Source organism: Lagenorhynchus albirostris, chromosome 6, assembly GCF_949774975.1.
Source record: "Lagenorhynchus albirostris chromosome 6, mLagAlb1.1, whole genome shotgun sequence".
NCBI classification, from domain to species: domain Eukaryota; kingdom Metazoa; phylum Chordata; class Mammalia; order Artiodactyla; family Delphinidae; genus Lagenorhynchus; species Lagenorhynchus albirostris.
This window is the reverse complement of record NC_083100.1, coordinates 27,222,383-27,249,430: the sequence shown is the minus strand read 5'-3', so window position 1 is coordinate 27,249,430 and position 27,048 is coordinate 27,222,383. Positions and strand designations below refer to the sequence as shown.

The window sequence follows — 27,048 nt, the reverse complement described above, 5'->3', positions numbered from 1 at the left end:
CCCTATTACTACAGAATAGATATACAGTCTTCCAACTAGGATTCCAAGCTCCCTGTCATATGGCCCCAGCCTATATTTCCCATTCTATCTCCCCAAATTCCTTGTGTCACCAATCACTTGTAGTTCTAATGAGAACTACTTTCCTCATTCTCTTCTGCTTCTATTCTTTTGCTTCTGCTATTTTCTCAGTTTCTTCTTCTTCTATCCCTCATCCTCTGCTTGCCCAAATCATATGTAACTTTATAAAGCTCATTTGAAATACCAGGCTCTCCTGAATAATTGGAATTCAGTATAATCTTTCCTTTGGCTCAGCATAATCCCTGATTTGTACTTTTTCTTCTGTACAAAACTCTCAATCCAGTGTTTTGTGTTATAGTTAATTACCATCCCAGATATGATTATATAAGCTCCTTGAAATCAGTGAGGATGTTTCATGCATTTTTTGATAAGGTCTAAGTAGAGGGGGTATAATTCGGTGTCTAATATATAGTAACAAATGAAGAAATATTCAGAATGGATATTCTGAATGTTTTGTTCTATTATGGGAAGATAGGCTTAACTCTTCGAAAACAAATGTTTTAAAAAATTAATATTTACTGAATTATTTTAGATTTTAATATTAAAGCTATGAATTAATGTAGCCACTGGGTCATTGATTTTTTTTAATAATAGCTATATTGAGACATAATTCACATATAAAATCCAGCCTTTTAAATACACAATTCAGTGATTTTAGTATATTCAGAGTTATGTAATCATCTCTACTAGCTAATTTTAGAACATTTTCATCACCCCCATAGAAACCCCATACCTATTAGCAGTCACTCCCCATTTCTACCTCCCATGTACTCTTGGCAATTGCTAATCTAGTTTCTGTCTCTGTGGATTTGCCGCTTCTTCTGGACATTTCATATAAATAAAGTAATACAGTATAGTCTTTTGTGAGAGGCTTCTTTTACTCAGCATAATATTTCCAGGGGTCATTCATGATGTAGCAAGTATCAGTACTTATTGCTTTTCCTGACTGAATAATATTCCACCAAATGGATCTGCCTCATTTTGCTAATTAGTTCGTCAGTTGATGAACATTTGGTTGTTAAATCACTGATTTTTAAAACTGAAAAGGAACCCAGTGATTATTTACTCAAATGCTCTCCTTTTATGCACGTGAAACTAAAGCTCGAAGAGGTACTCCTAGACCTTTATCTAGATACTTATTGTTTCTTATTAGTTTAGATGCTAGGTTGATACAATATGATGCAAGCATTCATTCATTCTTTTATTCATTCTTCCATATAGTTAATAGTCTGAGAGCCCCAAGTCCTTACAGTCTAGGTAGCAAAAACAGTTATGGTCCTTGTCCTTATGAAGCTTACAGTCTAGTGGGGAATAAGCTTATAATCAAATAATCATAAATAAATGCAAAATTAGAAATATGATGAGGGCTGTGTAGAAGAGATTCATGAATTGACCTTGTCAGGGAGGATAATTTAGCTGTGATCTTTGAGTAAGTGATAATTAAGTAGGCAAAGAGGGCAGAAAAGAGCATTCCAAGTGGAGCAAAAGCACATGCAAAGGCCTTGTGGCTATAGGAGCATGGCATATAAGGGGGGGATGCCAGGAGGCCAGTGTAACAGGAGAACTGAGGGGAAGGGGAGCAAGGTATAAAATGAGGCTGGAGCGATAAATAAAGCCAGGTATTCCAAGACAAGGAAATGGTTTTGGTCTTTTTCCTAAGAGCACTGGACCATTGAAGTATTTTAATCCCCCGGGGAATGCAAGCAAAAAGAAACTGGGCATTGCCTACATTTCTCTCCTAGGGCTTAGTTGCATTACAAACTATCAAACTTGCTGGGTAATACATATCTGCTTTGCCAAAACTTGTGGTAGAATTTAATGTGGTAGCATTTAAAGTTTGCTTTTATCGAATTCCTTGTTATCCAAAGTAGAAACTTGTGTTCTTTTCACAGAATGAACAGCCTCCTTATTAGAATTTTCCAATTCAATTTTGTAAAGAACTATTCTTTCCAATCCTCCTACGGGATAAGCAATCAAAGCTATTTGAGAGGGAATAGATAGATATTTAAAGGCCACATTTATTTTTCCATTGCACAGTAACCATGTTTTAGACCTGTAAAATCTAAAGAGTACAGAAATAGTTCTCTAAACAGCAAATGGTTAATACCAAATTCTTTAGCCTAAATACTTTTAACTTGGGGGTCCATTGCCTCCCAGGAAGTATATGAATGGGACCCAGGAAGCCTTTATACCCATAAAGGGCATGCCTACATGGGTGTGAATCCAAAGCTTTCATTAAATTTTAGAGTCTATCATGCACAAAAAGCTAAAAATCAGGCTTTTTAACAAGAGAAACAATCCATAAATTATTAGGAAAAAATATTGGGGCTTATTTTGTATCACTTATAGAAGTTAAAGCCTGTACAGTTAAAAAACAACAATAACAGCAACATTTAAACTAAGCTAATATCTTGAGAACAATATTCTTATTTTTTTAAAACTGATATAGTGACAGTCAAAATAATCATGATTATACCAATAGGATTAATTCTCTATTATATAGCAGTTATTCTCAAATTGTGATCCCCAGATCACCCTCCTAGGGATCATACTGAGCACTTGTGAGGGGATATAGATTCCTGGACCCACTCCAGACCTCTGGAGTCAGAATCCCTAGAATGGAAGCCAAGAATCTGAATTTTTAACCAGGATCCCAGGTGACTGTGATGTCTACCCATGTTTTTAAAGTGCTAAAAAACATAGTAAGTAGCAATACCCTTTCTCTGTTCAGTGTTTTGATAAACTAGCCTTACCCAATTCATTAAGTATAGTAGTAATGGTACTAGTACCCAATACTACTACCATGTAACAAACACTGAATATGTATCAGAAACTTTCCCTAACCTACCCCTAGTTCTTAAAACCATTCTGCAGGAAAGTAGATATTATTATCCACAATATATAGATGAAGAAATTAAATAACTTGCTACATAGGGGTCTTGCAGGCTCCAAAGCCTTTTTTACCACTCTGTCAAGTAGCCTCTTGCTGTAACTGCTATACTAGTGACCCACTGCAAGAAGTATCCAGAAAAAAGAAAATGAATGGAGTTATATATGAGTCTCACAACCTAGTCAACATCCACTGAAGTCCACGGTCATCAACAAAATTGCAGATTTGTAATAAACAAAGTATAACACATGAGCCTCTTTTGCTAAGTACAACTGGCTGACACATGTCTAAAAGAAGCTTCCAGAGGTAACACTTTATAGGCAGGAATAGTGTGAATATAAGAAAATTGCTTCCAGTTGTAACAATTTAACAAGCAGAAAATATACAGGAAAAGCAAGCCTTACATCATGCAAAGTGACCTTAAAATCTACCAGCATGTATCACCATCGAACAAAAAAAAAAAAAAAGGAAGAAAGCTCTGTGTAACCCAGTAAAGGTGCTGGAAGAGAGGTCTGTGGGGCTTCTTTAAAACATGAGCTTTTATCAGATTTTTGCCTAAGGTTGATAAATCAGTGGTATGTGTGTGCTGTATCACCTGAAGTATGCTTTATTTCATTCAACACCTTCATTGGGCATTAATACTTAAATTACTCAAATTTTTAAAATCCTCACAATCATCTATTTTATAGGCTTTTACTTGAGAAGAGTTCAAATCTCTTTGCTAATCTAATAAATATAATTTAATCAATTCTTGAAATTTTGACAGTGACAAAAACAAATTTTCTAATTATTATTTCAGTTGTAATTTTTAAAATGTTGGCATTTCAGTTATGAAATCATCAGATTAAAAAATTTAATGTGACTTTTAAGGAGGTTCTCTTACAATGACAATGATTTATTTGAAGATACCTTCACAGACTATTTCTTTGGGGTGAAAATAATTTTAATTATTTAAGAGAAATGACTGTTGGTTTGTATAATGTTCAAAGCGAATTCTCTGGGAAACTGGAAACCAGAAATTTCACCTGGGGCTGTTATGACTGGGCTTATCACCAGCCATGTAATGGCATAAATGCTCTTCCTTATGGTCCCCACTGGAAACTTTGCCGTTCAGGAGCCACCTATAGCAAGTAGTTAAATGAATGAGAGAACCATTAAATACACATTTATATTTGCACTGAAACTTTAGAAACCGTTAGGTGATGCTACACTCAGTCAATATGAGATTCAAGAACATGGTGAGAAGTGAAGGGCCTTTTGTGATTGTGCATGGGCTCCTGTAATGCATAAAATCATATTGGAACAAGTTTCCGAGGGAATCTTGAGGACAGCGAAGCTTATAACTTCCTTCTGACGCTTAAAGTTCTGTATCTTTTGTTCCTGCAGTGGAGGTATATGTATTTTCTTACAAACAATTTAGTATAAATCTGTGTTCCAGATTTTAGTATTATTTTAAATTATATCTGGATCTAATGAGTCCTCACTCCTTCATGTCTGTGCTCTACTATAATGGCTTTCAGTGAATTTCTGGAGGCTGTTGGTAAGATTACCTTCCATTAGATCAGGGCCCAATCCCCCTCTGTGGTCACTAGGAAATCTCCAAAGAACCAGTGGAGAGCTTGGAGCAGACTTGCTGTGCCTGGCGAAAATTTCAAGTTCGTGCTAACCAGATAGAGCATCCAAAATGTGAGAAGGTCACAAATGGCTTCCAGTCTCTTTTTTATCTGTCTTTATTTTTTTGTTGTTTTTCTTTAGCTGCATGAATTTTCTTTTAGCTGAATGACTTTCAGCTTGTCATTACATTAAAAATAGGATGGATGTGAGACGGGAAAAGTAAAATCATTAATAAATTAAACAAACAAAACCACTGTCCTGTAGGATCTGGGCTCCTTCACTGAGAAGGTACTTCTAAAGTCTTTGAAGTCAAGCCTCTGCTAAAGATGACGTAATGCCAGTCACTAGGTGCAGGGGGCACTCACAGGACAGGCTGCTGGACTTCACTGTGTTGGGAAGATCCTGAGAGATGGGGGTGGTCAGTGGGATTGGGGGGAGAGTAGACTGGCACGTGGAGTTAGACCACCCTAAGACTCCAAGACTTTTTAGTGTACTTATGGGAAGCCACAATTTTAAAAAGATAATAAATTTTAAAAAATTTTATTTTATATCGGAGTATAGTTGATTAACAGTGTTGTGTTAGTTTCAGGTATACGGCAAAGTGATCCAGTTATACACCTTTAAAGTTGCAATAATTTTGTTTAAAGACTGTTGCCTCTTCGTTGGCGTAGAGTAGCTCTAAAAACCACTCTCAGAGTATGAGGGTAAAACCTTACCTCTGAAGCAAACTTCTGTGCCTGCAAATACCAAAGGTGGCTGATGTGATCCCAGGGGAACCCAAGCAAGGCATCAGCAGCCCTCACATTTCCTTTGGAACAACAGTAATTAGAGCAGCTGGAATATTTGCAATCTCATTGGCTCACTTGCTGTTTTTTTTTTAATGCTTAGACTTTAATCTTATTTTCATATGTTTCTGTATAAATCAGACACATATGGCTTGATTATAAATGGTAAGTGGCCACTAGGAGCTTTAGATAAAAGCCTTTCACTAACATGCAGTGCTTGGGTTCTCTGCTATCTGGCTCCAGTCCTGCAGTCCCTATCTCTCTCTGCCCCTCCTCCTGTGTTGAATTTCTGCTCTCCTCTTCCCTCCATTCCAACTGCCCTTCAACTCAGTGGTGTCTATTTATTTACTTAAATCTAAGCCAGTTAAATAAAGCATAATAATAGAACACCCTCCTGAAAAGAGCAGAAAGGAGGGAAATTACATGGCCACCAACAGAATAATAGAAGAGGAGCCACTGACAGAATAATAGAAGAGGGGGAGAAAACGCTTTAAAGAGCTCCCCAGCAGATGTTCTGCCTCCTCCTTTGCCTCCTATTTACAGGGAGGCAAACTCTTTTTTAAAAAAATATATTTATTTATTTTTGGCTACATTGGGTCTTCGTTGCTGCATGCGGGCTTTCTCTAGCTGCAGCAAGCGGGGGCTACTCTTTGTTGCGGTGCGCGGGCTTCTCATTGCAGTGGCTTCTCTTGTTGCAGAGCACAGGCTCTAGGCGCCTGGGCTTTGGTAGGTGTGGCACGCGGGCTCAATAGTTGTGGCTCGCGGGCTCTAGAGCACAGACTCAGTAGTTGGGTCACACGGGCTTCGTTGCTCCGCGGCATGTGGGATCTTCCCAGACCAGGGCTTGAACCCATGTCCCCTGCATTGGCAGGAGGATTCCTAACCACTGCGCCACCAGGGAAGCCCCGAAACTCTTTTTTTTTTTTTTTTTTTAATAGCATCTCCATGCCAAGTCCTCCCCTTTTGTTTGATGAAATCTTAATGATTTATCCTTGTGTGTTTTAATATTTTTAAGATTATTGATGGGACATATCATGCATGCATAAATAGTTATAGAATTTCCAGAACACCTTGGAGTGCTAATATAACAGATTCAGTACCTTTCAAGGCTAGCTTTTATTTTGATACATTCTCTCAGCAAGCAAGTAATATTCTCATTCCATTAAGAAATCTTCACTTTTTAAAATAGGTCATTACTGGCAATTTCTTTAGTAATAAAATGTTGGCTGCCACTGTTAAGAAAGTAACTTGAGGAGGAAAAGAAGATATTTCAAATTAGCATTACAGAAGGGGGAGGGGTGGGTGGCAGCTTAGTCCCCACTGTGCTAATTAAGTTATTCCAGGTTGCCTCTTGAACAATATGCAGCAAAAGATGAAGGACCTGAATCAGCTGGAGATCACCCTTAATTGTAAACTCCTCCCCAACACTCCAGTAAGTTGATGAAATCCCTCTGCTTCCAGAGCTTTCAGCTCTTCGGATGAAAAGTAGATTTGCCAGAATTTTATTATTCTGGTCAGATGACTATTAGCACAGCATGTATTTTCCTCTCTCTGGTGGAAGTCTTCTTTTCTAAATGCATGCCTTTTAAAATGATAACAGCAGTCAAGAATGTCATCCTCAGAGAGTGCAGAAGCTCAGGCAAAGAACAACACCAGTGGGCTGAATTCTTATTTCTTTAGGCCACAGCTGGAATTTTGGTGCTCACTGTGACCTCAAAAATAGCCTGGTGCTCTGTCACCCGGATTCAGCCAAATGCCTTCCTGGTGAAACCTCTATACGCTGCTGCAGGTTGACAGATGGCTCCCAGCAGGTGAGCTTGGGGCCATTAGTGAATGAGATTCTTTCTTTATCTGACACAGTCCTTCCCAAAGACATCCTGTGTCCTAAGAACTTACAAAAGGGATTTGGCAGCTGAGCAAAAGTAAAGAGAAGAGTTGAAGCTAAGAAATCTTGGATTGGCATGAGGTTTGTTCAAGTTAATACCTAATCTCTTCGCAAGTGTATGTCATTGTGCTAAGTGGTGAAGAACTACTATTTGAAGACTGATATTGACACATCACAATTTCCCACAATTGTCAGAGCACTTTTCTACAGATGATTTTATTTAATTCTTGCAGCAGCTCTGTAAGGGAAATAGCATTGATAATCTCTGTTTTACTGATGATAAAACTGAGGATCCAAAAAGTCAGAAGTTCTTTTCAGTATTCCACAGCCAGTAGGTGATAGGCCAGGGTTGCAAAACAGCTTTCATATCTAAAGTTTGTGTTATTTTTATTTCAAAGATCTAATTTAACCAAGTTCTAACCATAATGTTTAGGGAAATAAACTGCTATCATTCTTTCATTCATTGAACCCACTTTCAAATCAGGAAAACAGTAAGCCAGGTAGATAAGGAGATTTCACTGCTTGAAACAGAGGAGTTCATATACTCACAATTAAAGTATCAGCATACTTTTCCATTTTGGGAGTACATACTTCAATTTTTCATTCATTTGATGAATAGTTATTAAGTACTTGCTCCCAGCCAGGGAGTACAGTAATACAAAAGAGAGTATATACAAAAGAAAATGGCCCCTGGCCATCTAGAGCTTACAGATTAATTGAGGCGAGGTGGGGTAGACATTAAACAAATTAATAGTACACAGTGCTGCTGGTGGTGTAAGGAAATAGAAGTGTAAATTGCTAATACCTCTTGAGACAATTTAATAATATGGCAGCCTTACTTGAAGTGCATTGTATATTCTTATATGGCTTAATATTTTTTGTCCTTCATTTGTATTTGTTTTGAACTCAAAGTACTATGAAAAAAAATTCATATATTTGATAGAAACCAATGACTTCTAGAATTGAAATAAAGCAGAAAAAAGGGTGGGGATGTGAACTTGTTTCCATTTCAATAAGCTTAAGTAACAACACAAAGTAGTTCATATGAATGCCAAATAAGTGATAAAAACAAGAACCAGGCAGCAGTGGGCATTCTTGGAGGTGATGGGAGGGTGGGGGTGGATCTTAGAGAAGAGGGCTTCAGTTCCACAAGGTGTTGCCAAACCTAGAGGGCGTAAGGAAGGGAGAGAAGAGAGGGAGGCAGGGAGGCAAGAAGACACGGAAAAGAAAAAGAAGAGGACTTTGCAGAAGGGAAGAAAAATATGAAGCTTCAAAGAAAAGGGCAATTAATAGGTCTACAAAATAACTAGTCTAAGAAGCCTGTGAGCACTTGTGATGGTAGAAAGTTGGGGATAAACTTGAAAAAGTAGAGTATAGTCACAGTATGGAAGCCCTTGAGGCCAGGCCAAGAAACTTAGTCTTTATCACTTTGACAGAAAAATTTTGAACATGACAGTAAAATCATTATGTGACACCTGGCACGATAATTTTCGTGGCAGCCTTGTTTCCTTTTGTGCCCCTCCCCACCCAGTCCCTTCCCTTACACCTCATGAACCTGAGCGTCTGCATTAACTTATTCTACCATTTTTAAAACGGTTAGTGTTTGTATAAAAATTAGAAACAAATGAACAGATGGCTTTCTGTCAAGCAAAGAAGTTAGTTAGTTCTTCAGCTGTATCCGATTCTGAGCAGAAAACATCAGTGCAATACATCAGCAAGTGAAAAAACTGACAGGTGGCCTCTTGCTCCCCAAGGTTGTCTATATTGCAGTGCCAATTCATGTTAAGAAAATAAAATATTTATTTATCTATCTATCTATTTATTTATAGACACACACACACACACACACACACACAGAGTCAGAGTCAGCATGTGTTAATTTAGCAAAACAAGTTTTTAGCTGATATCACTGAGCATTATTTCTTTTCAACACTTCTCAACAAGGAAGGAATCTAAACAGGGCCCTAAAACAGCCACTGGGCATCTCATCATGCCTTTGTCCCTCATGCAATGGAGACTCGTACTGCTCAGCAAACCTCTATGTGTCTTCCCTGTTTCTCAGCACCTTGCACTGAGGCAGAGCCATGTTGGTTCGGTCCAGGAGGCTGTGAGAGGCAGTGAGGTGTGTCCCTTCCGTGTTAAAGCATGGAGGAACCAATGCACAGCCCTCCAGATGGCTTCCTTTCCTGCTGCAGCAATCTTGAGGCCATGAGTTAGTTGAGCAATGAGAAGAATACAGTCAGATTACTGGGTCTCCACCAGGAGAGTTACCCTACTCACATCAGGATTTGTATGAACAGTATATAAACCTTTATTTTGTGAAGACTCAGAAACTTGACTGACTTTTCTGACTAATCCAGTCCTTTACCCTTCACCTATTTGTAGCCCATTTTTACTGCCCTGAATTATGTTGAGATTCTTTGGACAAGACTAGATAATTTCTATTGTCACCTTCATGCAGTCAGCTAGTCCTTGGCGATAGCCTGGAGTAGCAGGTTTGGGGATTAAAAGGGGAAATTCTTACTGTCTATCTTACCTAGATTCTCTGGTCAACTGGAGACCGTATGTTCTGAATAGGGCTTGTGTTAACTGTCCTTAGTTCTTTCCAGTGTATATTTTTAAGCATGTTTCCTTTGCAAGAAACATAATGTTCTCCTAAAAGAACTTTGGCAAAAGCGCTAAGAAAGGAAGATCTTTTCTCTGATCTGTCCAACTATCAGTTTTGTTCACTGTGACTTTCAGCTACCCACAAATAACCAGTGCTAATGAACTGCTTCTGAACCTTTAGGGAATAGAAATGGTTTAGTAGTATGTTCGACTAAATGGTTTATGTTGGTAGCTGCTCTCCTATTTCAAGACTGCTTGGATTGTGGATATTTTCCCAGCGGTATTGGCAATTTAGTTGAAATCTTGTTATCCTGGACAAGTGCACTGAATTACATGAACTGTTCAAAACCTCATAAAGCAGATTGATAGAGGTGGAGAATGATGTTAATAGTGTTTATTTGAGAGCTAACCGAGTAGGCTAACGCTAGCCAATGAGGTTAAGGTTAGCCGGCAGAAATGCTATTCATGATTATCCAGCAACTTCAAGCATCTCAGCTTTTAGGTTACCTAACAAAGTCTGTCGAAATGTGAAAAATAACCAAATGATACTTAATGCTAGAATGTATTTCAAAGGTTAATGAAAAGTATATCCTGGTCTGGCAATCCAGGAAAGGTTTCATCATTACTTTGTTGCTTAATGAAACTTGGGTTCTTACATCAGTTGGGAAAACCACGCCTTGGCAATATTTTCTTTACGAGATTCTGAAAGTCTGCATGAATTTATCATTCTAACGTCAACCCTATAGGTGTCACATAACTTGCATATAAATATACCACAGCCAAACGTGGATTATATGCAGCCTAAGTGCACTGATGGCATGTCCTATTTATCTGAGTAACCAGCTGATAAAAGCTGATTTTGTTTATAGCTGAACAAGTGTTTGTCTTGGGTTCCTCCTTAAATGATTCACATCTACTTTGTGATGCCAGTGCACATCCTGTTCTCTATCATGGGTAGGCAGCCCTTAAATATCATTGTCGACCAGTTGATTTTGTCAGGTGTCAGTCATCATTCTTGACAATGTTCAGACCCAGCTCTAAGAAGCTCTGGAAAGTGGCATAAGCAAACCTGACAGAAATAATGGAGCAGCTGAGTAAATTTCAATTTGTTCAAGAAGCTGAATATACTGAATAATAGATGTGCTAAGTATTTCCAGTAAACTGCAATTTTCATTGGTGAAATACCACTTCTCAGAGAAGCCACAAAGCCTTTATGTCTGAACTTGTCGTTAACCAGAGTTGAAGATCTAAAACCAACTCTCAGGGTCTATAAAGGCTGAAAGGCTTGACTGTTTTCTAGCTGTGTCATGCTGGGAAGGGCATTTAAAGTCTCTTGATCTCAGTTTTCTCATCTGTAAAATGGGGATAACAATAGTTGCCTCCTTAGAGGGTGATTGTGAGGAATAAGTGAATTAACGTATATGAAGTGCTTGGAACATTGTCTGGCACATAATAAGTGCTGTGTAAGTGTTTGTTAATATTATTTTAGGGGTGTTGCAGCCCGTCTATATAATATGTCAAATACTAAAACTGTGCCAAATAATATTCTTAACAAAAACTGTGTTAATTTAAACCTTTTGGTATGGAATAAAAATGATCACCTCTAACTGCACTGTGTTAATTTAAAATGACTATTCGATTTTATGTGCCTTATGGAATAGGCCATAAGTTCCTTTTTAAAAATAATTCCCAGGGACTTCCCTGGTGATGCAGTGGTCAAGAATCCGCCTGCCAATGCAGGGGACATGGGTTCGAGCCCTGGTCCGGGAAGATCCCACATGCTGTGGAACAACTAAGTCTGTGTGCCACAACTACTGAGCCTGTGCTCCAGAGCCCGTGAGCCACAACTACTGAGCCTGTGTGCCACAAGTACTGAAGCCTGCGTACCTAGATCCCATGCTCCGCAACAAGAGAAGCCACCACAATGAGAAGCCCGCACACTGCAACGAAGAGTAGCCCCTGCTCAACACAATCAGAGAAAGCCTGTGTGCAGCAACGAAGACCCAAAATAGCCCAAAATAAAACAAATAAACAATTAACTAATAATAATAATAATTCCCAGATGGCATTTATCTTTTTCTCATAAAATAAAGCCTAGAAAAAAGATAGTCATTTTAACTTTATAACAAACAAAAAAACCACACAAAAGTCTGGATGATGGGTAAATGGGGTATTATTTTTATGACTAATAGGTACTGGGCAGGGCACGGTCAACTTTCAAATAATCATCTCATCCTTTGGCCCATAATTCTCCAGTTCTGTTGGAATTAAATTAGTTTTTAAGTGTTTAAGGCTGGAATTTCTCTCATTCATATATAACTATTGAGTTAAATTTTGGAAAAACTTTAAAAGACAGGGGATTATTTTTCAATATTGTTTTTAGTGTTACTCAAATGACAAACATGTTCCTTGATAGCAGGTGTAAACAAACATTTTCTATAAAGGGCCAGGTAGTAAATATTTGGGGTGATACGTAAATATATAAAGGACCACACGGTCTCTGTCACAACTACTCCGCTCTGGCAGTGGAGCATGAATGCAGCCATAGACAACAAGGAAATGAATGGATGTGGCTGTGTGCCCAGAACACTATATTTGGAAAAACAGGCAGCATCAGGATGGACTGGGTCCATTGGCCATAATTAGCTGACCCCTGTTCTTAGAGAATTCCTATTTTTCTTATTTTTACTAGAGTAAAGTATACATGCACACATATATAATTTTGTACTTGCACACATACATGTGTGTGCACATTAATTTGAAAATCATGAAGATGAAGTGAAAAAACTATGCATGTTAAAGAATTTAAGGAAAAGAAGGAACTTAAAGAAGAAATAAAGGATGATATTTTATTCAGTATTCATTGATTAATTACCCAAAAACTCTTTCTTTCTGAACAAGGTCCAGAGCTGATTTACCATTTTCTTTTTGTTCTAAAATCAACTTGTGAGGTTTAATTTGCTTTTGATCAAAACTACCCTTAAAAATTCTTTAGTCTTACTATATGTATAGCATTCTCCAACTTGCTATTTTCACTTTACGTTCTGTTTAAACATTTGTTTTATATTTTGGTTATCTTTTCATACCAGTACTCATAACGCTAGTTGAGACTGTTTAAAAGCTGCAAAATATTCTAGTCTTCAAATGTATTGTCATTTATTTAACTAATTTATTGATGTTGTTTCCAGTTATTGAAATCATTAACAATTCAACAAAAGTCATCGAGCATTTGCAAAAAGAAAAGTTCTTTAGTCTTGTTATTGTGCATAGAACTCTATATTATAGAGTCTTGTTATTGTGTATAGCACTCTGTATAATAATGTTATATATATTCCAAATTTGAGAACGACTGAGCTGGACTAAAGGAAAAAATAGCTGTGTACAGAGGTCTGGGTAGTCAAATTTTTTTTCCCTAAAATATCTATCAAGTTATTTGAGGGAATGGAAAATTCTACTGTGTTTCTTCTTGCCTGCAGAATTTTCTTTATTTTTTTTAAATGTTAAGCCTTTCTATCTTTAATATGCGTTAATAGATTTGTTTGCTACTGTACATTGTATGTGAATGCTCACAGATTAAGTAAGCTAATACATGTAAAAGCACTTAATACAGGTCCTGGCCCAGTCAGTGTTTGTCACTTTTGAATCAAAACCTTGTCTGCTCATATCCATATACACATTTTTCTTTGAAGGGTCACAGAGAAGAACTGAGGCACCTGCTTTATGTCTTTCCAAGTTTACCTTTCCTTCTGGGTCTTGAATAAGAATTAATAGCTCTCAGTTTAACTCTTAGGGCTCCTTACTAGTAGAGCAACATCTTCCTTGAGAACAGGATGGGGTCTGTTTTACCAGATGTGAAAATCGCACAGTCCTTGGTGGAGACACATAGTGATGTGTAGATTTAGACATCTATTGTAAGAGAGCAGGACTTAAAAATGAGGCTCAGCTCTGCCCCTTGCATTTAATACACTCATGTATTGAGGGCGCGTACACCTGAATGGCTTATAAGGTACAAAACAAAGCTAGTGCCTTCTAGTAATTGTGTTTATTTCAGTAAGAAATACTTTGTATTGTTCTAGTGGAATTTCTAAGCAGAACTACTAATCCAGAATGACTGTTAGGATTCTGAATGTCAAAATAAGTTTAGTACTCTAGACAGAAAATGTAATTAGTTGTTAAAAAATTCCCTTCCATCCTGTGCTGTAGAGAATCAGTGCAGACTGGGCTAGAGGCCCAGTGCTTTAAAGCTTACTGGATGTAATTAACAATTTACCAGGACAAATATATTCTCTTGGGAGAGAATACAATTGCCTACTATTTATTAGCTGAAAACAATTTAAAATATTATTTTTTCTTTTTAAAAGCTTCACTGGAGTGAAGCTAAAAAGTAAGAAAAAATCTGCAACAGTTAGCATTTTCACTTCTCTATTCGAAACACTCAGAAAAGGACCTAGCTCAGTGTATGACTATAAGGAACCATCATGAAATTTATCTCATAGTCTCAGTTACCCAATATAAGAATAAAGCCATGAGTTGAATTTAGTATTGACCTACATGATGTAATTGATATACATGGATCAGAGATTAAATTATTAATTTCCTAACTTCTTTTTTTTACAGAAAGAAACCAGAACATATTATCAACCCTTTGAGAACACAATATAACAAACTTTACCATTTTACTACTTCTTTGAATAGGTAAGACCCTATCCTCTCTACAATAAAAGAGTTAACCCACAATTGTGGAAACTAAACCTTTGTTAACCACATTTTTAAAAAAATCTTTATTAAATAAGTATCAATTCATTTTGATAAGGGAAAAATATACATGCATTCTACAGCTAATAGACTTAGGATTATTAAAATAGCATTTCATAATGCTTTGAATGATTTCATAGTAAATGAATGAAAAAATCTTTCTCTGAAATGAGGATTGAACTGAGCCTGTCTCTCCTGCTATGGTTAACAATACCAATAGTGTCTTCGCAACACTTACTATGTGCCATTTGTGATCTTACATGACTTACTTCACATAAACTAACCATTTATTCTGTATAACAACCCTGTGAGTAGATATAAGGGTACTCCTTTTATAGATTAGGGGCATGAGGCAGAGAGAGAGGAGGTAGGTAGGTATAGGTATAGAAGTTCACCCAAGGTTGTATCCTAGGATCTGGGATCAAGGCACTGGAAAGAATGTCAGCCCAGCTATTATTGTGAGGCTAGTTGTGGTAGAAATGCCTAGTCATCAGATTCTTGTTTGTGTTGAGTTGGTTCTCTCTGATTAAGGAAGAAAAAAAGACAATGCACTTACCCAAAGAGATGGCAGGGAACCGTTTATTTTAGGTTTGTACTTGTTACTTTACAGTTGTTGCATGAGTAAATAAAGGAGTGTGTACACTTTAGCTCAGTTTACAAGCAGAAAGAATATTTTCTTTCATGTTACGTCTTTGAACTCAAAATTCCTCTGATAAAAGCAGAATAATATTTCAGAAAGAGTACAGATGAATGATTTCTTATTCTAGGAAATGAAGGCTGCATTTTCATGTAATCTCTTGTTACTGGAAGTACTGAATATCCAGTCTTAAATCCACTGTAGCAGTATGCACTTTTCTCTTTTCATTATTTCTTTATTATTTTATTTTTAATCAAGAAAGCTTACAAAATTTCCAAAGTGAAATATGGGAAATATTATAAGAAATACCTGAGTATCAGCCACATGAATTTGAAAAAATGCTAACATTCAGCTTTGTTGAAATCTTTTCTAAAGAAATAAACCTTTCCCTTCTTCCTAAAATGTGTCGTAATCCTGAAGATGATATAACTTCCTATGTTTAATGATGTCCTAAATTTAATGACATATATATGAAACAATGTCCCGTATAATCATTTACATTTTGAAAGTTTGTATAAATGGCATCATACTGCAGATATTCTTTGCACCTTGCCTTCACCCAACATTATATTTAGAGATTCATCCATATTGATACATAAAGATCTGGTTGACTCACTCTGTGGTAAAGTTGACTCATTGTAATGTTTCAATCGTCTGGTGCTCAGTATTATTAACTATTATTTCTAAACAACTTTCAGCATTTTGAAGGTTTAATGCTAAAATGGTTTAAGTATGGCTTTCAAAGCTTCTCCCAGATTTCTATATAAGAGATCCAAATATCTTAATATGTGATATCATGCCAATTCTGTTTGCTTCATTTTTTCCTATTAGAAAAGATTTTTTTGTTGTTGTTTTGTTTTTTGGCTGTAAGGATATTGCTAACTAATGGTACTCATATGTTTTACTGCTTTTGCCATAACACAATATTGAAATTTGTGTTATTTCCCCATAGGTGAAATACTGACTATTCCCAAAAACAATGTAAATACTACCCTTGAAATTTGAAAGATACATAAAAGAAAAACACTTTTGTTTGGCCCATGTTATCTGTTCATATGCCCTTCAAAAATCATGAGAGAAACTTTATAAAAGGATTTTTTTTTAATTTTCTCTATCACTACATTTAATGTTACAATTCGTTTAAGGTAAAAGAAATATCAATATAGAATAATATTTATAGACATAGAATATTTCATAACAATTTTATTTTCTGAAGGGAATAAATTACTACTCTGACGGAGTTGGGAGAGAAAGAAGAGATTAACTAACCCTTGCTGAGCAAATATGAGTACCTGTAAGATTTGATGCAAGCTTGCAGGTCACAAGTGCAATGCAATTTTGCAGATGGGAAATCAAGACCAATATATATTGGGTAACTTACTACCATCAGATAGTGATTGCAGAGCTCAGATTCAAATTCATCTCTCTCAGACTTCAAAGCTATACTCCTACCAGAAAAAGAATGGGGAAAACTTAACCTGTTTGATACCTAAATTGCAGTTTCATTTATTCCACCAATATTATTAGGATTCATTTATGGGAGTTGAGGGGACTGGTGTTAGAAAAGTAAGGAAGACACAGTATCTACCCAGAGAGAGAAAACAAGCTATTCAACATCATTCTCAATGGTGAAAAACTGAAACCATTTCCACTGAGATCAGGAACAAGACAAGGTTGCCCACTCTCACCACTTTTTTTTTTTTTTTTTTCAGTATGCGGGCCTCTCACTGTTGTGGCTTCTCCCATTGCAGAGCACAGGCTCCGGACACGCAGGCTCAGCGGCCATGGCTCACGGGCCCAGCCGCTCCGCAGCATGTGGGACCTTCCCGGACCGGGGCATGAACCCGTGTCCCCTGCATTGGCAGGCAGACTCTCAACCACTGTGCCACCAGGGAAGCCCTCACCGCTATTATTCAACATAGTTTTGGAATTTTTAGCCACAGCAATCAGAGAAGAAAAAGAAATAAAAGGAATCCAAATCAGAAAAGAAGAAGTAAAACTGTCACTGTTTGCAGATGACATGATACTATACATAGAGAATCCTAAAGATGCTACCAGAAAACTACTAGAGCTAATCAATGAATTTGGTAAAGTAGCAGAATACAAAATTAATGCACAGAAATCTCTTGCATGCCTATATACTAATGATGAAAAATCTGAAAGAGAAATTAAAGAAGCACTCCCGTTTACCACTGCAACAAAAAGAATAAAATACTTAGGAATAAACCTACCTAAGGAGAAAAAAGACCTGTATGCAGAAAACTATAAGACACTGATGAAAGAAATTAAAGATGACACAAAGTGATGGAGAGACATACCATATTCTTGGATTGGAAGAATCAACATTTTGAAAATGACTATATTACCCAAAGCAATCTACAGATTCAGTGCAATCCCTATCAAACTACCACTGGCATTTTTCACAGAACTAGAACAAAAAATTTCACAATTTGTATGGAAACACAAAAGACCCTGAATAGCCCAAGCAATCTTGAGAAAGAAAAATGGAGCTGGAGGAATCAGGCTCCCTGACTTCAGACTATACTACAAAGCTACAGTAACCAAGACAGTATGGTACTGGCACAAAAACAGAAATATAGATCAATGGAACAAGATAGAAAGCCCAGAGATAAACCCATGCACATATGGTCATCTTATCTTTGATGAAGGAGGCAAGAATATACAATGGGGAAAAGATAGCATCTTCAATAAGTGGTTCTGGGAAAACTGGACAGCTACATTTAAAAGAATGAAATTAGAACACTCCCTAACACCATACACAAAAGTAAACTCAAAATAGATTAAAGACCTAAATGTAAGGCCAGGCCCTATAAAACTCTTAGAGGAAATCATAGGCAGAACACTCTATGATGTAAATCACAGCAAGATCCTTTTTGACCCACCTCCTAGAGAAATGGAAACAAAAACAAAAATAAACAAATGGGACATAAGAAACTTAAAAGCTTTTGCACAGCAAAGGAAACCATAAACAAGATGAAAAGACAGCCCTCAGAATGGGAGAAATTATTTGCAAATGAAGCAACTGATAAAGGATTAATCTCCAAAATATACAAGCAGCTCATGCAGCTCAATATCAAAAAAAAACCAAACAATCCAATCCAAAAATGGTCAGAAGACCTAAATAGACATTTCTCCAAAGAAGATATACAGAGTGCCAACAAACACATGAGAGGATGCTCAACATCACTAATCATTAGAGAAATGCAAATCAAAACTATAATGAGGGGCTTCCCTGGTGGCACAGTGGTTGAGAGGTCTGCCCGCCGATGCAGGGGACACGGGTTTGTGCCCTGGTCTGGGAAGATACCACATGCTGCGAAGCGGCTAGGCCCATGAGCCATGGCCACTGAGCCTGCGCGTCCGGAGCCTGTGCTCCGCAACAAGAGAGGCCACAACAGTGAGAAGCCTGTGTACCCCCAAAACAAACAAACAAATAAACAAAAAACTATAATGAGGTATCACCTTACACCAGTCGGAATGGCCATCATCAAAAAATCTAGAAACAATAAATGCTGGAGAGGGTGTGGAGAAAAGGGAACCCTCTTGCACTCTTGGTGGGAGTGTAAATTGATACAGCCACTATGGAGAACAGTATGGAGGTTCCTCAAAAAACTAAAAATAGAGCTACCATATGACCAAGCAGTCCCACTACTGGGCATATACCCTGAGAAGACCATAATTCAAAAAGAGTCATGTACCACAATGTTCATTGCAGCTCTATTTACAATAGTCAGGACATGGAAGCAACCTACGTGTCCATCAACAGATGAATGGATAAAGAAGATGTGGCACGTATACACAATGGAATATTACTCAGCCATAAAAAGAAATGAAACTGAGTTATTTGTAGCAAGGTGGATGGACCTAGAGACTGTCAAACAGAGTGAAGTAAGTCAGAAAGAGAAAAACAAATACCATACGCTGACACATATATATGGAATCTAAAAAAAAAAAAAATGCTTCTGAAGAACCTAGTGGCAGGACAGGAAAAAGACGCAGACATAGAGAATGGACTTGAGGACACAGGGACGGGGAAGGGTAAGCTGGGACGAAGTGAGAAAGTGGCATGGACTTATATATACACTACAAAATGTAAAATAGATAGCTAGTGGGAAGCAGCCACATAGCACAGGGAGATCAGCTTGGTGCTTTGTGTCCAACCAGAAGGGTGGGATAGGGAGGGTGGGAGGGAGAAGCAAGAGGGAGGAGATATGGGGGTATATGTATACGTATAGCTGATCCACTTTATTATACAGTAGAAACTAACACACCACTGTAAAGCAATTATACTCCAATAAAGATGTTAAAAAAAGAAAACAAACTACTGAGGATGGCAAAGATTCCTTCTGTCGACTTAAAAAATGCACAACATGAGAGTTGTTAGTTGAGTTTTATTTGGGGCAAAATGAGGACTGCAGCCGGGGAGACAGCATTTCAGATAGCTCTGAGAAACCGCTCCAAGGAGGCAGGGGGGAAGGTCAGTATATACGTGATTTTGGTGAAGGGGGAATACATGCAATCAAGCACATATTTTTTTACAGAAGGTTTCTGCTAGTCTTGTGCAGGTTCCTGTTAGTCACGGGAAGCAGAAGTCACCATGAAGGATTTTACTGCTTTTCTAGATCTGAGAATATATAAGAATTGGGCTCATAAAATCGGCTCCTGAGAATATCTAACTATCTGAAGACCTGTCCTGCCTGTTTACGCCACCCCCCACCCCCGCCCCGGAGCACAGAGTGCCTCCTTTCTGCTGTCCACCCTGAACTCCTTTCAGGGGGTGTTGAAAATCAGCAGCTGCAGTACCTGATCTAATCCTTGTAGAGGTAGATAGCAAGTGCCAATGGCGAGTGCCCGTTTGTAGTTGACACTTCAGTGATATCGTAAATGTGACTGTTAGATATCTCTATTTTGCTGTGCTAACATTGAATGGGATAATAGGAGTGCAAATGCTTTGTAAATGACAAAATCTTTATAATCATGTGCTAATATTACTAATTCTGTAAAATTTAGAATTGAATTTTTCAAACCTAATACATGTAGTTCTTAGTATAAAGGTTGTTATATCTCTCTAACATTTAAGTCTGACTACTTCATAGAATATCAGCATCTTTTTGACACAAAAGTCCCATGTAGACATTTAAAGTGTAGTAAACGACCCTGACGATTGCTTTATTTCTGGCCTCCACTACTTATTAGAGGCATATTATTTGACCTTCTTAAGCCTTATTTCAGATAATAGCAGTAACAAGCTCATCTCTGTCCAGAATCTAATCATTTCTCATTGTCTTTACCTGTATCATTGGAATCTACTCTCTCTCATTTTAGCAAATGCAGTAGCCTCCTGGGCTCAGTATTGCTTTTGTATAATATATTGTTCACATAGTCTGATCTTTTATAAATCAGTTGATATGACTCTTTTGTTCAGAATCCACCAATGACTGCCCCTAATAGTCAGAAGAAAACCCACACTCCTGCTGTGGCCAGGAAGGTGCTATATAAGCTGACATCTTCTACCTCCCTGATGTCATCTCAACATCCTCTCTTTCCCCACTGAGGGCAGAGACTATGTGATGTTCTGAGCTGTGTCTAGAATGGTATCTCTATCTTGGTGGACCCTCACTTTTTGAAGGCCTAGAGAGGTTACTTTGGAATACACATGCTATCTTTCACGCACACCAGTGATGGTTGTTGCCCTTTTCACGATTCTTTCAGTTTGTCTTAATAGAGTCCCTCGCTTCTGGAATGCTCAGGAGCTTTCCTGCATCTTTTTGACACATGATTTTATAGCATTATGACAGAATTTTATTCTACCGATATGTAATCTTGAATCGTAATTTATAGCACCAGAAACACAGAGAAAAATTAGCTGAGTGGAAATGAGAAAACCATTTTGAAAGCAGAACATATTTATTGTCCTATTCCACACCGTCTTTTGTCTACGTAATACTAAGACTTGCCACAACCTGGCATTGCTTAGATTTTGCTTTATCTTCAGAATAGATTTACATCTTTTCATCATACATCGATGGGTGAAGTTTATCCTTTAAGACAATATTCTGTAAAATAGGCTGATTTTTTTGTGTCATTTTTACAGTATTCCTTAGGAGCAGCACTTGATGAACGTTTACACTGTTGAGAACATTTGGCAAGAGAAAGACAAACAGGAGGACCACAATACCCCAAGAGTTAAGGGAAAGAGAAAGAAACCCTGGTATTTTCACCATCCTTTCCGAAAATAAGTACCTTGACTTGTGCTGATTACTGTCTCATCAGCATTCAGCTCTGGTCTGTGGCGCTCTGTGTGAATAGTTTTAAAGGCAGATTAAACATTCTAAAAATAAAATTCTATTGGTAAATTAGGATATCAGATGTTCCCTTTATGAAAGCCTTTTCTAATCTGCACTATCAGCTGGCAGTCATACCCAGACCCCAAACTGTTCTGGCTCTAACTGAGCAAGGACCTATTCTGGGGTGAGGTTTTGAAGAGGGATGTTTCTTGGTTAACTCAAGACAGAAAGAGGGAGCATTGCCCACATACTCTGGCAGGAGTTAAAATAACAATGACAGTCCTCCTACTTAACAGGCTGAGTCATAAGCACATTCTACTGAGTTCTCTGCAATTCCCAGCAGATTGTTTGGGCTGCAATTCTGTAGGCAGAGGTGGGCACCACCTGCTGCAAAAGGCTCTACTTCTCGTTCATGAGGGTGCTGTTATTAAGTCTTGCCTTTTAACAGTTTGGCCAGATGGAGATAGGAAAAGACAAAAATTGGGTGCTGATGAGCACTTTTTCTAATGCTTAGAATAAGTAATAGTTATTATGCATTTAGTTCTTTTATTTGGCCATGACTACAAGTCACTTAATAAGAGAGGCTTACTGTGGGAGGTCTTAAAAGCCAAATCTTGTTGGATGTTTGCCTTTAGAAATTTCTGTAGACCTGTTGCAGTAGCCTTTTCTCAGTCAATTTGGGGAAGGAGTCAAAGTCAATAAGTCTACTTTTTGCTTAAGCAGAAGAGGGAAAATTATTTTATGGTCACTGAGGTACTTCATAATGCAAGTGCGGGACTCTCTTAACCTTCAGTATGGGCCTCCAGTACATTTACCTGAAGCTTTCAATGGCCTTTGATGAGCTTCCCTCTTCCTGACTCTTGTATAACCTGACTCTCCATCATGTGACTTTTTCATATAGATAATATCGCTTCTTTTCCCTATATAAAACTTTTCTATAATATAAAGGTCCAAACTCACTAAAGACCCTTCAAACTAGGGCTCTAAGTAGCCACTTCTGGACAATCTCCAATCCCTGTCTCACTCAATTGCCTTTCCTTCATTCTAACCACAGCAGACTACTTGTTGTTTCTTCAACTTAATTATTTCTTTGTACACCATGTTTTTCTCACATTACTTATTGCCTTTGTTATTTCTGTGACTCCTGCCTAAATACTCTTTTTCCTCTTGTCTGGCTTACAAAAGCTTATGTCTTTTCAATTCAAATGTCATTCCTTCTATGAAGCTTTCTTCTCCAGCCTGAAAAGTAGTATTAATTGTACCTTTTGAGGGAGGAGGCACTTTCATAGCCCTTTAAGTGTATCTAGACTACAGAAAAATCATCTTGCTGTGTAATTATTTTCATCTGTCTTTCTCCCCAGCTCTGTGAAGTCCTCAAAGGCAAAAGTTTTGTCTTCATCATATTTGTGCCTCCAGAAACGTGTTATTCGATGTGAAACAAATTAATATTGAACAAATTGTTAATAGCTAATAACAACAATAAATAATGAGTAAATAATGATTGAAAGAGTGAGTAGGTGGTATATAAATGAGGGGTTAAAGAGGTGAAAAACAAATGAGCTGTAGCCCAAGGTAGCAGATTTACAAAATAGGTTTTATGATGGTAGTTGTTTTTTAATTGTCATTTCTCTTGTGTGTGTGATTGTTTGTTTGCTGTGGATAAGAAAAAAGAGTATGTTTATAGTCAGAAGCAAGGAGGAAGCTGACACTGTGATTCCAAAAGGGAGTATTTAAGGAAACAAAGCTTTGGAGGAGGTGGGAAAAGATCTGCTAAAGAACAAGTGGAGATATTAATATTAACAAAAGCAAGGGCCACCTGTTCTAAGATAAAGTGAAGACAATAAGGGAGGATGAAGAAGGACTGTGGAGACAGGAAATAGACCAGGTGTAAAGTCTTCTATCATCTCAGGAAAGGTAGTGCTTTCACTTTGTCCTTGGCAAACATCAAACTGTCCTAAGATTCTCTGAAAATGATTGCAAATTCTGTCTCCACCTTGGCCTCAAGGCAGGCATTTGAATAGGACCAACCTGAAGGCTGGGCTCTTTGCACCATCCATACCAGGAAAAGTGAGGGGCATGAAGAAGGTAATTTAGGAAGAGCAGCAGGAAATGCTCTTGCCTCAAGTTGACTCTCTTCCATCTCCCACTCCAACACCCATGGACTGTCCTAGTGCTGTCGGGATTTGCTGTGTAGGCAACAAATGGAGGATAGTTACTGAAATTTCTTTCATTTAACCCTGTTGCTTCTATTAGTCTCATTCTTTTTTTTTTCTAATCTCATAATATAGTTCTTCAAACTTTTCTGCAACTATATTAGTTAGGATTGGCTAGTTGCTAAAACAAGTAGATTCAGAAGTGTGTTATCACTTTATTTCTTGCTCATTTAACAGTCCTAGCTTAGTGTTTGGGTTGGGAAGCTGTCTTCCCTCTTCATAGTCAACTAGGTATCCAGACTCCTTTTATTTGTGACTTTGTTATTGTCTCCATCCAGCTGGTAGAAGGGCAAAGACCAAGGAGGAGCACATGGAAATGTGTATAAGTGAGACCTAGCAGTGAACATATGACGTCTTCTCACATTCCATTAGAGCTGGGTCATGTGACCACATCTAACTGCAAGGGAGGTTAGGTGATGTAATCCTGCTGTGTGCTGAGGAAAAAGAAGACAAAGATTTTGATAAACTGCTAGCAGTCTCTGTTATACCAAAAGAAAATCTGTCTATGGAATTAATATATTTGAACATATGGATCAAATAGTTCAAGCCCTGACAAGAATAGATGCCATTCATACCATAGAGATAAAACTATGAATCATAATCTCAGTATCATGTTAAAATAGTAAATATATGAGATACTTCAGTTTATCGAAGTTAATTCATACAGTAGTAACAAATAAGATATTTTTTAAAACGCTCCTTATAGAAATAAATGTTGTATCCAAAAGGATAATGGCTCAAAAAGCATAGTGCCTGGTACTGCTCTTGGCTTTCTTCAATAACTGCTTGCTAAAAGAATCAAATTATTAATTGATAAATGTAGAAAGCATCATTGTAGAACAAAATAAATATTGGTACTCTGATGAGTTTCTAAAATGCATTATAAAAAGACTTGAGTTGGGATGGTAAAGTAAAAACTCATTTTGAACTGAAAAAAGAGGTGCCCTTTTAAAGAAAAATAAGTAAAGGTAAAATATTGAGGAAAAAACCCACAGTTTGTACTTTTGCAAAAATTTTTAAAGAATTTTGATTTTTGGATGAATTCACAAATAATATAGGCCCCATATTATACTTTTTATTTGTTTTATCAGTACCATTTATTTGGAGAGTAGTAAATATTGCTGTTTATATGGAGGGTAGCTGTGCATATAATTTTATGTGACCAGAATATTGTGTTACAGTGTTGTTTAAAAGCCATTCAATCAGGTAAACATTCTGCAAAATCAACTTACCTGCTAATAATTCTGTCGCAAAGCTTCAGGTTCCTGTGACTGTGGAACGCTTGGGTTTTTGTGAGCATATTGCATTGCAGTAAGTGTATGATCACTGTTTTTTCCTTGAAGATTAAAACTCCTTTTCCCTTTAAGAATGGGTAGCAATTTAATCAAGTTCTCATGGCATCAGAGAGCATTTTAAAATGAAGGAACCCTAATAAAAATGGACCTTCCTGCAAGTATATAAGGAAAAATGGTTTCTTGCGTCAGCCTGTATAAGAAGAATGAGAAGTGATGAGCAAAACTCCAACTTGGCTGAACCTGGAGGCTGATTCCTTCTGAGTGTCTCTGTCAGACCTTTCTTCCTGAGCACTATAATGATTTACTTAAACATGCTAATTTCTTGTGATTAATTTTTCTTACTCTTTTTTTTCCTCACCCACCCGCTGCACTTTTTTTAATGAATGTCAAGGACTCCTGTTGTACCATGTGCTCAGTAATTACTACAGAAGGCAGTTTGATTCCGAGACAGTTGTAGTCTCTGTAAGAGAAATTTAGAATTCACTAAAGCAAATACTTTAGTGAGGGGGTGCCAAAGCTTGAGTCATTTAAAACCATTGTGAACAGCGCCCTAGGAAAGATCCGGTAGTAATCAATCTTGAATAAAGAGCAAAGGACCAAAACAATCAAAAAGACTTTTTTCCAAGACAGACTGCTGTGGTACTAGAAAGTTCTTGCTACTGGGAAGCAGTGTGTAAGCCTCTTTGTTTCAGGCTTGTGTATTCCTTTTTGGCATATGTTTACAACTAGAGCAGGTCTTGCTTTTGAAACCTAAGAATTCTAAAGGAAACTTTGTTTTAAAAGGAAGAGGAATTGAAAAATAGAGTAATTTAAGATAATATAACATAACATACATGCACACTTAACTATAATATATAGACATATATCTATGGATCATTTAAATATACACTACAAAAGTGTTATTTGAATGGAGCACGAGGGCAGGGAAGTTCTTCAATGAAGCTCTGTAGGGAAGTAACATACTGATGTATAATTTTTATATAATTTTCTCATTTCAGACCTGAGTAACTATATTATGTAATTTAGATCCCATTTGTTTGTTTTTGCTTTTATTTTCTTTACTTTAGGAGACGGATCTAAAACAATATTGCTGCAATTTATGTCAGAGTGTTCTGCCTGTTTTCCTCTAGGAGTTTTATAGTATCTGGTCTTACATTTTGGTCCTTAATCCACTTTGGGTTTATTTTTGTATCTGGTGTTAGAGAATGTTCTAATTTCATTTTTTTACATGTAGCTGTCCAGTTTTCCCAGCACCACTTATTGAAGAGACTGTCTTTTCTCCATTGTATATTCTTGCGTCCTTTGTCATGGATTGATTGGCCGTAAGTGTGTGGGTTTATTTCTGGCTTCTCTATTCTGTTCCACTGATCTGTGTCTGTTTTTGTGCCAGTATTATACTGTTTTGATTACTGTAGCTTTGTAGTATAGTCTGAAGTCAGGGAGTGTGAGCCCTCCAGCTCTGTTCTTCTTTCTCAAGATTATTTTGGCTATTTCATATATGAAATGCAAGATGTAATAATTTAATATAAATTAATATTTAATCATATGAAATTTAATATTTTAATTAGGTGTTTGGTAACTATATGATTACCTCATTAAAATGTAACTTTCATGAGGATGGGAATTTTGCATGACCTGTGGGGCACTGAGTGACCTACCTGTGTTTCAAAATAAATATCTTATATCCTTCCCCCATCTCCAATCCCACCAGCACTACTTTAATTCAAATTCTTATATGCACTCTCATTGATTATCACATTATTGACCATCTATCTACTTTTCCTGTTTCTGATCATAACCTTCTGTAACCCTTCCTGTGGCTCATTTTCTCATTCATCATTGGCTTAAAGTTTCTCAGTGATGTACCATTAATAATGTTTAAATTTATCCTACACAGGCTGACAAGATGCTTCATCATCTGGACATTTGCTTCTCTACAGCACATCCACTCTCCTATTTCTGGCATTCTGAGACATCCTTG

At 37.3% G+C, this 27,048-nt stretch overlaps 1 protein-coding gene across 3 annotated transcripts in view; it reads left to right on the top strand.

Moving 5' to 3' along the window:
* Positions 1–27,048, top strand: part of MAP2 (microtubule associated protein 2) — a 273,363-nt gene that overhangs the window by 158,294 nt on the left and 88,021 nt on the right. For all 3 annotated transcript variants that reach the window (XM_060151314.1, XM_060151313.1, XM_060151312.1), the window contains exon 3: positions 14,477–14,554. The gene's annotated coding sequence lies outside the window, so the exon portion shown is untranslated. The remainder of the gene's footprint in view (positions 1–14,476; positions 14,555–27,048) is intronic.